Here is a 16447-nt window from a genome sequence, read left to right on the forward strand (position 1 = left end):
AGGCTTTTATCAATCTGCTCAAGTTAAGGCCAGCCATGTTAGTCCTTAGAGCTTTAAATCCCAGTCACCTATGGGAATTTGCAGTTTAAATTTGTCTGGATAACAACTGTGGTATCTTATCTGAACAGGATGGCACGCTCTTGATCTCTGTTACAAAAGCCCTATAGATCAGGAAAAGGGGCCATTCAAAGGCTATTCATCTAACAACAATTGCATTCTGGGAACTAATGAACTGGACAATTCTCCTTCGATATCATCTGAATTTGGGCAATGTTGCCTTTAATTAATAGTTCAAACAATAGTTCAAACCTTCAGGGGTTCCTTTATTAGATTGTTTTGCAACTCTTTTCTAAAGCTCAGGTTCCGACATTTGTGTCCAGAGTGTGGAAACAGGGATCATTCAAGGGGGATTTAATGTATTTACCATGGTCAGACCTTCTCCAATATGTTCTCCCACCACCTTATTTTTACATACTGCACAAAATGAGAGCAGACCAGGTATCCCATTGAATTCTGGTTGAACCTGTGGCCATCCAGGGTATTGTTTCCTCTAATCATTTAGGTGTGCATAGGACCCAAAATTCCTCTGGAACTCTCCAAGGACTGCACCCAGGGTTCTTAAGATTCCTGGAGAGGTTGCCCCCATGCATATTGAGAATGACATGAAAGGGCTACTAACAAGACTCAAGATTGTTATCTTCTACAGTAGTCCTTATCATTGCCTCACTGAGGCAATTCAAGGACCAGATATTCTACCATGATTAGAGAATTGAATGTATATCATAGAACTGCTAATACAGCTAAACAATTTAACTGGAAAGACTCATGTCAGTGTCTTCTTTCCTTGCGTATGAACTGATAACTGTTCCTTCGTTATCCAAGTCTAGTCTTGGGATTGCCATCGGTAGGCTTCCCGAAAAATCTACCTGAGGGTGGGCTCAAGCAGTCACATGACCATTAGGTCAGACAGCAGTTGCTCGGCCCCACCTTCCTGTGTAGGAACAAGCTAAGTAAGTGAACTTTTTTCACTTTACCTTGTTCCAATGGTAAACAGGAGGCTTGCTCTTCCACCCACCAACTGGTGCTAGGTGGCAATCCTATTCCCTAGAACAAAGAAGGTTTGCAGGACAGATTCCTGCAAACTACTGTTTACTCTTCATGGGCTCCAATAACTATCCATGTCTAGAATTACAATATGAAACTGAATATCATTTATTCCTAAACAATTTTCCAACTAATACAATTAATACATATATAGGTTAATAAATACTGACAGAGACAACACTGTTATCTTAACATAACTCTATACTATCCTAGGTAAACCTTAACCTAAGGATAATACACCTTTATTTATATAGATGACCCCTTTAAATCCATCTGTCTGAGAAAGTTATCTTATTATAGTGCTATCTCTGCCGAAAATACAACAACTGTTGGTATGCATTAAAATTGGACTTTTTTTCTTCCTTTTCTCATTTTATTCTTTATTGCTGAAATATTATGAAATTCTCATAGTCTGTGCTATATCTTAATTAGCTTGCTGGTACGATTAATATGAAATGTAATATCCTTTCTAACTTAAATTTTCCAACAATTCATATTGTTACTGTTAATTTAAAACTACTTAAATGGATGCATTCTTATCTATGCATTAATGCATTTAATTATTAGATATTACATTTCATGGCATTCATATATTCATATTGCAGAAATACATTTCATTTTCACATAACGAAGTCAGTGTTCAATGAGCACGCCTATTTTAATCTACCTCCTGTTCTTCTATTTACTATAGTGTCATATCATTGGTTCTAAGCATCCAGTCCATATAAATTATTCTGTTCTATCCTTATTTGTTGCTTTTTGGTATGCAACATGCACTCATGCTTATGTTACTGTTTATGTGAATATGGCACAGTATGCTGCCTTGAACTGTTTTCTTTGCCAAGCTAAGAAAAAAAAAACAATGAACCAGGTGTGAATAAAAACTATTTGTGAACATGCTTTGAAAACATACATTTTAACTAACTCTGAAGATCTAGCTTTAAAAATTAGATCCTCTTTATACACCTCACCCAGATTTTGTGCTTTTGTGCTTTATTTAAATTAAATAAATTAAACAATGTTTTTTTTTATTATTGATTTACAGATTATAAATGCACAATCTGAGGGCAGAGGGCTGCATAATTTTTATGGCTCCTAAGAATCGGGAAAATTCCAGGGTTCCCAGGATACGTACACATATGCATTCATACTGTACACTCTACAGTAGTATAGCGAATGAGACATGACTAAAGTCTAACATCATCAGACTGCTGCTGCCTGGGTGCCACTTTGGGGCAAATGTATTACCCTGTCTCTTTCCTCAGCACAACAAGACATCCTGTATAGCCGCTTAGTGCAGCAATTCAGGATTTTTTTGTGCTAAAATGTATTAACAGTAAGTTACCGGAGAGGTGTTTTGTGAACTCACCTCTCCCCTGATCTCAGCCTAGTGCTGAAATTATATGGTATCTCTCCTGGGAGGCGCATTAGGCATGTTCGAGATCTGGCAAAACCGAGAAATATATTTCAGTACCAACGGTACATGTGTGAAAATATTGTAAACTTATAAGGAACACACAGCTCCATCCTCAGATGGCACTGTGTGCTACAGGGCAGTGCCCGAATAAGATGTGTGGGTGCCTCTTCAAATAAAATTGTCAAAGGGATATGAAGAAATGTTATTAAAAAAGTATAATGTGTAAATACACCTAGCATGTCAAATGAGGAAGAAAAACTGTAGTGCCTCTAGTTCACATTATGCCACACAAAAACTCCAGTTCATATATATCACAGTGCCCCTGGTTATGTAGTTATGTACGGGGGTTCCCTGTGTGTGGGCGGCCCCTGGGAAACTGACTCAGATGCCCTTTTGTCAATCCTCCACTGCAACTGGGCAAGAAATGAAAGGTTTAGATTTTCATAGCTTTGTAGTTGCCGCAGGGGCAGAACTATGGGAGACAATGGAGGCGCCTGCCACCGGGCTCCTGCTCTGAAGGGGCCCCTTGTCCACAACATATTCACCCCACTTAGGGCTGTAATTATATACCCAGTGTACCATCACGGCCGCCCAATACACTGCACCCATTCCCAGCACCCGAGAAGCCACCATACACTAGTGGAGAGCTCCATGTCAGCTGCTGCCTTCGTCTATCTATAGCCTGTCTGCATGCAAATTGCTACATTACAGTGTCAGCAGCTGTGACAGGGGGGCACCAAATTAAAACTTGCCTCCGGGCATCTGGGATGAACTTACGCCACTGAGTTGCCGATCACAAAAACAAAGGTGCCACTGGAGAAATCTTTAATTTGCTTTGGATATTTGCCTCAATGTTCTCAAAACAGGGCAGGAAACTAGAGTAGCAGTTATAAAGAAGACAGCAGGCCTGGGACAGGATGAAATATGTACTGCAGAGGAGGGCTGTGGGGATATATGTGTTACAGATAAAAGATAGGAATAAGAAATGTGATACAGAGGCAACAAAGGGGGAAATGGGTTAAAGACAAGATCAACTGTGTTACAGGGGAGGGGTGAAAAATCTGTTACATAAATTAAGGGTTTCAAAATGTGTTACAGGGGAGGGTGGGGTAGCTTTCTATGTGATTAGTTGTATGGCCATGCTCCCTCTAGCAGTGTGCTGACAGACTATGCATATCCGCACACACTGATCCCTCCTGCAGCATGCTGATAGACTATCCCCACACACTATGTACCCACTGGGATTTCACAATGTTAAGAGTTTCGTCTTATTCTATAGCAAATACTATTGGGGCAGATCAATTAGTGGTGATGTGGAGTCATAATTTGTGGCTGTGCAAATGACCACTTATAAGAAAGATTTTGGGGGGGCATGCAGAGAATATACTGAGGTTTTGTGTATAAAACACATGTGTTAGGCAGTTTTGTTTTACACAATGATTTAGTTGTGCTAGGTCAAGGTTTTCACACAAAAATCTAAATCTGACATCACAACTTAAATTTGCACCTTTTGCAGTATTTACTCCTACTGCTTAATAAAGCCAATTATGTTCACCTTTCTCTTCACGGGCAATATTTAAAATATCATAGTCGTGTTTGTCCTGATTGGTTTTTATGGTTTGTTTCTTGAATACAAGCCCTGTGGATTTGGTATTATATACAGAATAAGTAGTCTTCCCTTTTCTGGCTCTCAGGAGAGAAATTCTCAGGAGAGTATCAGTTATTGCTATGCCACTAAAATCTGTTGAAAGTTTAGTTTTATTGCTTATTATGTTGTTGTTTGTACTTCTGTGACCTCTCTGTTTTGAAACTCTACAGACTGCAAGGGGCAGTCAATTCTATGTGGATAACTGAACCTAACAATATTAGGAGAGTTACCTCTCCAAATATGAGGGTTATATAGCCTATTATACTGTAATGCAGAGTTCATTTTTGTTCAGAGGATACATTTTAGTTAAACTTATCTCAATAAGTATTTGGGTAAACATTATAGTTAGATACATTTAGCATTTCCCTGGAGAAAAAAAATGGGATTTTGATATTTGAAATTGCCTTTCAATTGTTGTCTGAGCTTACTGAGAGTTGTTAATTATTTATTGAAGGCCAGATGTTAAGTTCCACTTAAGATCAACCAGCTTTCTTCACTGAAAATTTTCTGTTGTTATACCAGTAAACAGACTACAATTTTGTTATACATGTATCAATTGTTACTGCACTTTACAAGACTAATTTTAAACACTATTTCTACAAATATTCAGCTCTGATGCCTGCAAATCCTTATGGATAAATATTTCAGTCCTTACTGATTGCTAGACAGCATTGCATGATACCAAGAGATACTAAATCACATTTTCTAAGATTGATTTTTTTTTGGTATAAAGCTTTCATAATTTTTCAAATACTCAGTCAGCCAACTATATACCTGGCCTGCATCATATGTACAGTATATTATCTATATATTATTTATTTCATGTTATGGAAGAAACCTTATATTTTCATTTATGTCTGTGGCTGTTACATCATTTGATACTGAGGGATATTATTATAGGTGTTCTTATCAGGACTGCCTGCAGAAATTGTGGGGCCCCATACCGAGAAAATAGGCAGGGCCCCCCAGACCTTAAAGGGGATACACAGTGCAGGGAAGGATGGACATGCAGGGCACATGGCTAGGAAGGCTGAACTGGAAGGGCCAAGGGCAGGCTGGACTGGAGTGGGGGCACAGAGCAAGGAACACTGGACCTTATTGGGGAACAGGGAAGGCTGGCTGGACTGGAGGGCAGAAAAGGGGTAGGCTGGACTGGGGAGGGGATTGTCAGGGCAGGGAAGGCTGGCTGGAGTAGGGGGGGAGGCAGAGGCAGGAGAGGCTGGATGGAAGGGGAGCAGGGAAGGCTATTTGCACTAGGTGCAGGGGCACAGAGCAGGGACTATTTATCTACCTGACTTCCTTCTTTCTTTAGAAGGCACGGAGAGAGCCAGGGACCAAGGTGGGAGCAGTGCAAATATGCACCGGGAGTCAGTAATAAACAACACTGTCAGCATGTCAAATATGGCACTGGCCACGAACCACTCATACCTCGCGGATCGGCAGCCAATCTGGAGTGGCCACTAATAGAAGCTGAAAATATATTTTTTTTGTTTGACAAAAATATCAAGTATTATAATAAATCTATGTGGTAAAATTAACAGTTCCTAATTTCCCTCTCTCATTGTATGTTCACCTACTGTGGTGGCAGTTAAAATGTCAAGTGCTGTGGCTTTACTCCTGTCCTGGTGTAAATCAATCATAAATCAGTTGATAGAAGAACAAGAGCATCACAGCACTTGTGCTGGCAGTCATACTATTACTTCAAAATCTACTTTTAAAAAAGTTGAGGGGTAAGAATAAAGGTATAAGAAAGGGCACTCCAAATATAAACAATACTTGACTATCTTTAAGAAAACAACTCCTCTAACTTTGAAAGGAAAAGTTACTGTCAAAAAATGTATAGTTACAAACATGCCATACACCACAAGCAGGCATCTTCTGTAACCATACATGCACACCTTCCTGCTCTAAGTCTAGATGCATCACTTCTAAAACAGGCAAATCAGTGCACCGAAAGAACACTAAGGGCCAAATGTAATAGGGTGGGAGTTTAGAAAATGTGAGAGAAAACTCTCACATTTTTAAAACCAGTAATGTAGTAAAGTCACAGAAGTTGCAAACTTGCATGTTTTTCATACTCAATAAACACTCAAGATTTAAATTCTCATACAGGTGTTTCCTGTTTTGAAAATACAACTCAATCAGTGTATTAGTGTGAGAGTTTTGCTGCTAAACTCTCACATTTTCTAAACTCTCACCCTATTTCATTTGGCCCCAAGGCTGAAGAAAAAACTGTGTGTTCAAAAAACTCCACAGATTCCTTATGAGATTGTAAAAGTACAGAAACAGACAAATCACAGGTGCACAACTCCAAATTACTGATTATATATAAATACATAAGGCAATAACATTTTAATATCAATAGAGGTTTTTAGCATAATCATGGCCAAGGTTATGGGCCTACCAACCATATCCAGGTAACCTCTGTAGGGTAGGTCCCTAACATACTAGGGTTCAAATCCAGAGCACAGGACACCCCTAAATCAGTGCAGCCAACTCACCCCAGGGCATCGCCATAATGAGAAAAGTGAAATGTGAAGTAAGAAAGGTAAGAGCAGCTATGGCTGCATAGAAAGGTGAAAATACAAATATAAGAAAAACAAACAGGAAAGTGTTAAAATTGTGCAAAAAAGAAATAATGTGCTATAATGCGATGCTCTAAAGCAGACCAACCAAAGCAATACACGGGACCCAAGCCCCAAAAATCAACCCAAAGTTGCACTACAGTATATAACTTGTAGGACTTACCTAAAATTGTGTGTATTACTAGTGTGCATATTCATTACCAGACTCCATGCTTTTAAACCAAAACTGTGTGTTCATAAAACTTCACAGATTCCTTATGAGATTGTAAAGGTGTCCATATATGCTATGGGTAAGTCTGACATTTCTGAGTCTGACACTGTAATCTTAGAGAAGCCTCCTTCCACAATTTCTAAACCTTTTACAAATGTTAAGATAAGTAGTAGTAAATGTATTGATGATGATGCTTTAGACATAGAAATTGTGGATGGTAATGTGAAAGTTGTAAATGTGCTATAGCATGAGGGGGACAATTGTGTATCTGACACTAATGAGGATGCTGACGATGAATGTGTTGGTGAAGAACCAGTTGATAAAATTCAATAGGATGATGTTGCTTGTGTAAAAATATGTCATCCACCAGTGGCAGGACTTCATGTCAGTGATAAGGCATGCTTTATCATCCCTGGACAAAAGACCAAAAAAGCCACCTCATTTTCATGTGAATATATTTTTATCCAAATCCTGAGAACATTTGCCAAGCAACTGTAGCATTACAACTGGGTGATTTCAACATGGGTGATTTCAACCTTGTTTTGCACACACAATAAACTTGGTGGTAAAGAATTTCTTAAAAAATGACAGCTCTGTGCAGGAAATGCTGGCCTATTATATAACTCCGTATTTTCAGCATTCTGCAACCTTATTGCAGCTGCAAGAAAAGTAAATTTGCCATGCCACCAACTGAAACAAGCCAACAAAACATACACATCAAGCCATGAGATAGGAAGAGGGGGAACATGTTACCTAATGGAACCACACTGGATAATACTCATTTTTTTACAAGTTACTGACACCATTTGAAATAGTAACTAATGAAGTAGGTTATGGCACTGCCAGCCTGAATAAGGTCATACCCTTAATTAAACTACTTAAAAACCAGCTAGAGAAACTGAAAGATTAGATAAAACTACATTATTTCAATAAGTAAGTTGGACTTGTAAATCAAGTTCTTTATTTGCCTTGCCAGGACCAAAGGTTAAAGACCCTAACAGACTCCCCAATAAGCCTTGCTCCCTATTCTAACGTTACAGCCCTCAGGAAAAGGAGACCTGGCTCCCCATTGGTTGACAGTGGATATCTTTTTATAAATCACTATGGGGCAGCAATTTTCACTTTCACATCTCTCTTTCTTGCAACCAGGGGTTAACACAAACATCTGGCCTCGTCATCATACTAATAATGAGACACACTTTGCACTTTCATTTTATCACTGTTGTGAAGGAGTGCACTGTTCAATGAGCAAAAATGTTGATTATACTGTACTACTTATATTTTACCTTAAAATGTTAAAGTATTAGTGCATAAAGTAACATATGAAGGCATTTACATGAAGCAAGCAAATGACAATATATGCATTGACATAATCAGGTCTGTAACTAGGGTAGTGCGACCTGTGCCATGGCACAGGGCACCACAGGGCAGGGGGCGCTGTTCTGGCCTGTCAATTTTCTGTTTATTATCATTCTCATCATAATTATCCTCTTCTTAAATCCCCAGCATCTCCTGGCCTTCCTTATCTCTTACCTGGCCCTTCTTTATGAGGCCATGGCCCTTTTGGGTCTTATGTCCCTTTATGAAAAATAGGGGGGGTGCCAATGCTCTTTCTGGCACAGGGCACCAAAAAGTCTAGTTACAGCTCTGGATATAACATATTATATTGTATGATGTCAGAAATCAGTGATGTACAGTACTCATGTTTGATAAGCTATGTGATTTAATCAGTGACACTAATGATGATTTTTGCAAAATTATTTGGTAAATTTGAGGTAGTGCACAACCTTATGTAAATTGGAATTTAAAGCCTTTGATATAGCATACATTAATGTGGTGACAGTTTTAAGATACATTTTTAATTTACTGTAAAACCTATTTATGAGCTTATTCAAAAGCCACTTTGAAATTATTTTGAGTAACTACATTATAAAATTGACTGCTGATAAAAATATATGTCATCTAGTTGGAATGTAATGACAGTTGGTGTGACTTCTGATCCCTCCCAACAGTGTCATTGATGCACAAGAGAGAGCGAGGGGGCAGAGCCACTATAAAATGAGAAAATAATACAGATGTGTCCTCATACAATTAGCTTGGTGCATTATATTTATTTATTTATGTATTTATTTATTTTATGTCTTACACCACATTGCAGAAGCAGCTAAACACTACTCAAAGTGTACTATAGAGACTGGGCTGAAACTTTAACTGCACAGGAATTAGTTTTAAACATGTACAAAGTTGCAGATGAAGCACAACAGAATTTGGCGTGAGAAAAAGCCACAGCTGCTGCATCGAAGCACTTTGAATACAAATTCAGACTCATTCATACACAAATGTACAGATGTCACACATCAAATCAATCAGTACAATTTAGCAAAGCAGTTTTCAGTTGTTTTATTTGTGTGAATAAAATGCACATTTTGAGCGAACAAAACACTGAGGGGTAAATTTACTACAATGGGAGTTCTTTTAAGAAGTGATATTGCCCATAGCATCCAATCAGATTCTACTTCTCATTTATCTAGCACCTTCTAGAAGCTAATACCTGGAATCTGATTGGTTGCTATGGGCAAGATCACTTCTTAATAGAACTCCCATCTTAGTAAATTTACTCCTGAGTCTCCCAGGACCTGGCGCCCCAAGAGGGGCTGTTTGGCTTGACTGAAGCCACAGTGTATGAGGACACATCTCTGTAGAAAAATAATAAAGTTGAGACTCTAGGAAAAAGGCTTCTAACAAGCATTTGGCATGTATGTATATTAGCAATCTATTAATATGTAAAAAAGGCTTTTGTCTTTCCATGCTCCTCATTTACAAAGGAATTAACTAACTTTTAAAATCCCTCAGTGACCTGTAAATACCTGTTGCACTGCTGGGCAGGAGAAATATCCAATTATATGCATGGTGTTTTCTTCTTAGTTTTCAGGTTATCTCAGGTTGAGGATTTTACAATTATTTGAAATGCCACTAGATTGAATGCTTGAGTGTTTGTGCTTCGGCTGATATGATTAACCCTCAAGTCTTCTACTGAAGGAAATAGATTGTATGGCTACTAATCTCTGACACTGTACTAAAGTTTAAACTGATAAACCATCTCCTGATTTTCCTGACAAGTTATAGATACAAGGAGACAATATGTGAGGCACAAATTAGCAGTTCAAGAATAATTTCTGTTTTAAATTAACAATCTGTTTGAAAATGCTTGTTATAATATTTTTCCAGTGTTATTATAATTATTATTTATTTCTATAGTGCCACCAAATTACACAGTGCTGTAAACAGAATATTTGTCATTCACATTGATCCCTGTCCAATTGGAGTTTACAGTCTAAATTCCCTAACACATAAACACACACACGCTTTCTAATGTACATTTTAGTTAGAAGCTTATCAACCTTCCAGTGTGTTTTTAAAGTGTTAGAAGACACCAGAGTACCTGTAGGAAACCCATGCTAACACAGGGAGCACATGTAAACTCTACACAGACAAGGCACTGGTCTCAAATAAACTCATGGCCCCTGTGTTGTGAGGCACGAATGCTGATCACTGGGCACAGTAATATTTAACATCTAAAATATTAACCTGTTAGGGGCTCCATTTACTAAGGGGAGATAAAGGGGAAAATTAAAAAGACAGACAAAATCCCAATACATATAGCTTTTTGATATGTACCAAAGGCAATTCTCGGTCTACTATCTGCAAATGCTAATAGCATTTAAGAATATTGGCAGCGCCATAAACACCTATTTTGGCACTAACGGTCCCAGCTATTACTAAGAATAAATGCCACTATTTACCACCCAACTGTCTCGCTTTTGGCTGTGACACTCACACTTTTTGGGGACTGTCCCACTGTTTCACCTGTGGGCCACAGTGATCTTGGAGGGGGGGGAGTTGGGGGAGATCACTCTCACTGCTGCTCTGCAAAGCCATGCCCCCCTTCCTGTGAGACCATGTCCCCTCCAGCGCCAATGTTGTCACCTCTAGCTGACGATATCTGCTTACCTTACACAAAGAGCCAGTCACACATGACCAATTGTTAATAAATATTGACCAAACAAACTATTTCCCATAAAGCAGCTGCTGCACAAGAGGCATCAGGTAGGTCCAGGGCAGCTTACACATACTGCCCAACATTCCTAATTTCAGAATAAGGGTGTGGCCTTGCTTTAAAGGGATGTGGCTTTGCTTTAATGGGGCATGGCCTTGCAGAAAACCCTAATTTTTATCACTCAGGGGAAAGTCCAGCACTCTCAGAGATGCTGGGCTGCCCCAAGGCTCTCCCTGCACAGTAAAGAGATGGCGTGTGCATACTATGCACAGCAGCTGTGAGAGTGATTTCCCCCAACCTCCCCTCACTGCAGGACAATGTGCCCCACTGATTGGACAACAGGACAGTCTTTGAATAGCTGGACAGTCCCACGGAAAGTGGAACAGTTGCGAGGTTTGCACATGTCATTCAAGACATGCTACAGTATGCATCTGTGCTGAAATTGCTGAGGGGGTGACTTTTTGTTTACTTTCTTTGGCAGGGCATTTCTTAGTAAATAACGCAGTAGCTGCTTCCTGCTTCACCATGATTACAGGTGCAGCATTTTCACCACAGTGAGTGGAGTTTTAGTATATGTAGATCTAAATGCTTAAATGAATGTTCTTTCTGCTCTTTGAATATTGTTATATAATTTCAATGGGACCCATTTTGGACTATGGAGAATAAACACATTTCCAAGTGATTATCAAGTAAAAAAAAAATCTGCTACAGTCCCTTACAGTCATGATTGGTATAACCCATTCATAAGTATTTGAGGAGAAAACTGGAAAAGTTCATTTTAATGAAAGCGGTTAAAGTGGTAGGATGTTGGCTTTTCAAGTGAGATGCACCACTGGAGATTTGTTAGAACAGTAGAATGTACAGTATGCACAATTCAAAGGAATCACAAACAAAAGCCACAACTCAGGGCAGGTAGCAAACAGGAGCAAGCAGGGTCAAACACATCCTCAACAGAATAATGACACAGATATATCTTCAAAGGGAGCCTACTGTTAAATTCTTATTTATAAACAATAATTCAGTAAAAAGTGCATTACATAACCATACAAGATGTGCCACATTACTGCTCATGAGCTCCTGTCGCTCATTCACCCACACAAACACAGTAGATGCTTTGGAAGCTAATAAGAAGCTATGCATGTGCTCCAGCTACTAAGAGTCTTATATAGGTGATCCGTAGTTAATGCAACTTATTGTATCATCAGTAACTGGCTAGCAATGATATAAAAAATGAGAATTAAGTCTTGTAAAACCACTAAACACACCAACACATGCACTTACCTTATGGGAACATGTGATGAGGCATCAAAATTGCAGTATCCATTGTGCTCCCAATGTGACCTCTCTTAACTCTTCTGTAACCTCATGTCTGCTTACTCCCCTGTTCATTGGGTATCTGGATGGAAGATAGACAGTGCATTTATAGACAGTCAATAGGTCAATACCAGAGGGTTAACATGCAAATTGTTGGCATGGTCAAGAGGTTGAGATAGTAAAATGTTGGACAGTTTAAAGGTCAACTTGGATTTAGGTGTGCAGGTTCAAAAGGTCAATACACAAATGGTCGACACATTGTTTTTCCTTTTTTTGTGATTTTGAAGGTTAGGGTTAGATTTTGGGTTAGGATTAGGCACTTCATGGAGGGTTAAGGTTCATCTATGGAAGGGGATGGTTAGGGTTAGCCACTAGGGGGAGGGTTAAGGTTAGGCACCAGGGGGAGAGTTAGGGTTAGGCACTAGGGGGAGTGTTAGGGGAAGGGTGTGGATTAGGGTAAAAAAGATGTGTTGACCTTTTCTGGGTCAACTACTTATGTGCCAATATTTTGACCATGTCAACCTTTTGAGCCTGTTTACCTACATCCATGTTGACCATTTGACCTTGTCGACCATTTTATCATGTCAACATATTGCCTATCAACCATCTGTTGTTGACCTATTGACTGTCTATCTATACAATGTCAACCCCCACCTGTTCACTGAAATTTTCTGCATTGCTTGTTTTCCTATAGCATGTTTCCTCTATGTTCTTCTTCATCTCTGCAACTCATTGTCTTCCAAATATCTCCCTTATGCCCTTCTCTTCCCCTACTTGCCTCTTTTACTCAATAATCCTGTATCTCATTATGTCATCCCTTCTTTGCCCTTGTATTTTCATCCATGTTTGACCAGTCTTGGGTGAAGTTATTTCAAATCACATTATACTAGAGATGAGAGATTCGGTTTTATGGTAATCTGAACATACCCACTTGGGGTTTCCAACTCGTGTTTTCCTGCCAAGTTCAGACCTCAGAAAGAGGTAAAATGCAATTTTCCTGGGAAATGTCACATGCTTTGGATTGCATAGAAGAGTCCCTCCCTCATAATTAGGCTATGGACATAATGTGGACTGTATTTTTTGTATAACATATGCCATTAGGGTGCCATTAGAACAGAAGTTTGCGGTAGGTAGATGGAGTAGGTGCCATGGAAATGGAACTTGTCAAACTAAAGATTACATGACTGTGACAGCCCACTAAGGGGGCAATTCGCCTTCAACAGTAGTAGTATTTAAACAAACAAGCCAGCTCATTCAGAGACAGGCTACTCTCTGTATCACTTGCTTCACTGAGAGACATACTGGTGTCAATCTGTTGGAAAAACTAAGGTATCTGATAGAAAAATGGCTTACCCCACTAAAACTCTGTTCAGGATTAGTCATTGCCGATAACACAAGTAACATTGTAAAAGCATTATGAATGGGTCTGTTTCAACATGTCTCATGTTTTGTGCACACAATAAACTTGGTGGTTCAAAATTTCTTTAAAAATTTCATGACCACGCAGGAGATGCTGCCTGGGTCCCATAACATTTCTGCCCATTTTTGGCATTCACCAACCTCATGTAGAAGATTGCAGCAGTTACAAGAACAGTTTAATTTGCCAATACTACCAACTGAAGCAAGAGGTAGTAACCAGAAGTTCTACCCTTTATATTCTTCAGGGACTGGAGGAACAGCAACAAGCCATCCAGACGTATGCATCAAGCCATGAGATAGGGAGAAGGCTTCATGTTACCTTAGTCCAGCACACTGGAGAATACTTTGTTTTATGCAAACATAGAGTTACAGATTTAATAACCTAATTTGATTTGATGCTTTGATTATTAAGCCTGTTGTGAAAATGAAATATCATACAGTGTGAAAACAGACGGCTACGTACAGAGCCAACTGTAGGTGCTATTATTTGTATCAGATACAAATACAGATTCCTACATATTATCATAACAGTTAAAATCTTGAACTCTTATAGACTATCATAAACAATAATTACCTTCACCTGCCCTTTGGTATTCCTGTCCCACATGATTCCATACAGGAATGCTTTTTAGTTTTATATGTGGAACATTTTAAACAATTGTTTAGAGCCATTTTTAATTTGCTTTTTACATTATCCAACAAATTTAGCATATTTAGTTTTAGACAACTAAAGAGGTCCCAAGTCAAGCTATGACAAATAAGGAAATTTACTCACTAGGGAAGTTTTACACATAAAATTGCTATAATTATAATTTTAAATGTATTTTGTTTTCTCAATTTCACCATGGAATTCAATTCACAGAAATCTTGTACTTTGCTGCTCATGAGTGAATGTGTGTGCACACATTTGTACATTACATATGTTCTGTATGATTGCTGCTCTGAGTATCTGTTATCAAACCAAAGTCAATCCTTTCCGATTGTGATTTTGAATTTCAGCCCTACAAAATGTCTGAATCTGTGCACAACTTTGCTGTGTCCTGTACTTATTGACTTTCAGTTTGACCACTGGCAATTACTATCCAGTTAAGCAAGCCTGTGTGCAGGGCTACCATCAGAAATCGTAGGGCCCGGTACTGACAAAATAGGCAGGGCCCCCCTGGAAGATGGTGCAGAGGTGGGCAGAGCTGTGTATAATGTGGGTGGAGTTATACTGGGGGAGGGACATCAACTGGTGACTAAACCAGTGTAAAAATTCTCAAAGTTTTGGGTCAGGAAGGAAGGATGGACATGGGAACACACGGCTGGGAAGCCTGGACAGGGAGGGCACAGAAAAGGCTGAACTGGGGGTGCACAGGGCAGGGAAGGCTGGACCTTAATTGGGGGCACAGGGCAGGTTTAGCTGGCTGGACTAGAGGGTACAGGGCAGGGAAGGCTAGGTGTACTAGGGAGGAGACCCAGGGCAGGGAAGGCTGGACTGGGGAGGGGGGACTGGGCAGAAAAGATAGGCTGGATTAGAGGGTAAGCACAGGGCAGTGAAGGCTGGCTTAATTAGGGGGAGCACAAGGTAGGGAAGGCTGGCTTGATTAGGGGGAGCACAGGACAGGAAAGGCTGCCTGGACTGGGGGGGGCAGAGGGCAGAGAAGGCTATCTGGACAAGGGGAACACAGGGCAGGGGAAGGCTGCCGGGAGTAGGTGGTTAGGGTAGGGAAGGCCAGCTGCACTAGGTGGAGGGGTATACGACAGAGACTCCGAGTCCTACCTTGTTTCTTAGAGGGCCCAGGAGACAGTGGCGCAGATATACAATGACAGCCTGGGAGAAACAGCACAGTGCTGCCGGCGGTATTTCAAATATGGCATTGTCCATGAGCCGATCACAGCTCACATACCAGCAGCCATTCAGGAGTGGCCATCGTGGCCACTCCTAATTGGCTGCCGGTCCGCAAGCTGAAATGGCTTGCAGATGGTGCCATGTATCAAATGCCGTCAGCGGTGTGTTTTCTCCCAGGCTGCCGAAGCCCGGTTAATATTTTCTGCCCTGCTGTCATCGGGCCCCCACTCTCTCCAGACCCGGGACTCCAGACACGGCAGAACCCCCTGATGGCGGCCCTGCATGTGTGCCACGATCTGTGGATGTCATGCAGGTGTGTTCATTAGCTTCTGGGGATCCCTGGCAAAGACCATATATCATGGACCTTTGCGCTCAAAAGTGAGCAAGCTTCAATCACTAGTAGTAAGTTTGTGTCATAAAGTAACTTTGTGAACTGAGGGCCTAATTCAGAGATGAACGCGATGGCGATTCCGTATGCAGATCGAGCAATTGTTTAGCTTTGTACATGCGTGTAAGCCACACTGCACATGCACTGAAATTGCATTGAGATTTCCGACATACATAGGAATACATTGCACAGTGATTGACAGGTTGTGAGCAATTGGGGGTAGTAACAGTGGGGTGGTCAGAAAAATGCAGATGTGTCTTAGCTTTCAAACACTATTACATGGGCTTGCATAAATTAGTAATTACGATCTCCTGAGCAGCATAAGAGCCCTCTGCATGTTAGGAGAACAGATTAGTCTTGTGGCAGGTCAGACCTTCCTCAAGGGCAATGTTACCCATATTTATGCAGGTAAACCGAGGTGTTGTACGCATCTAAGAAGGCAGCAGTGGGCGTGTTTATGATGGATGTATTTT

This window comes from Taudactylus pleione, unplaced genomic scaffold (assembly GCF_031769625.1).
Source record: "Taudactylus pleione unplaced genomic scaffold, aTauple2 ptg000041l, whole genome shotgun sequence".
NCBI lineage: Eukaryota > Metazoa > Chordata > Amphibia > Anura > Myobatrachidae > Taudactylus > Taudactylus pleione.